General features: G+C 37.6%; 1 pseudogene; it reads right to left on the reverse strand.

The window, feature by feature from the left end:
• Nucleotides 1-6: 6 nt before the first annotated feature.
• Nucleotides 7-115, reverse strand: LOC120581654 (uncharacterized; annotated as a pseudogene).
• Between the last annotated feature and the right edge of the window lie 231 nt (nucleotides 116-346).

The following is a 346-nucleotide window of genomic DNA, read 5'->3' on the forward strand; positions in this document are numbered from 1 at the left end:
TTTAAATGCCTACAGCACCTGGTCTTCCTAGATGGTCTCTCATCCAAGTACTAACCAGGCCCGACTCTGCTTAGTTTCCGAGATCAGGCACATTCAGGGTGGCATGGCCATAGACAAGATGTGAAATTCTTAAAGTACCATGCAAGTTGAGAAAAATGACTCATTTGGCTAGCTAGAATATTTATTTTAACAGTGGCAGCAAGGACTTTACATAGAACATTTGCAATGACTTTACCTCAAAAGATTAGTCACATTTACAGATTTTAAGTTTGGGATCTTTTACTGGGTATTTCCCTGAGTTCTTCATAAATTTATATGAACTTTTGATCATTATACTATTCCCAGT

The sequence above is a fragment of the Pteropus medius genome, unplaced genomic scaffold (assembly GCF_902729225.1).
Source record: "Pteropus medius unplaced genomic scaffold, Ma_sr-lr_union100, whole genome shotgun sequence".
NCBI classification, from domain to species: domain Eukaryota; kingdom Metazoa; phylum Chordata; class Mammalia; order Chiroptera; family Pteropodidae; genus Pteropus; species Pteropus medius.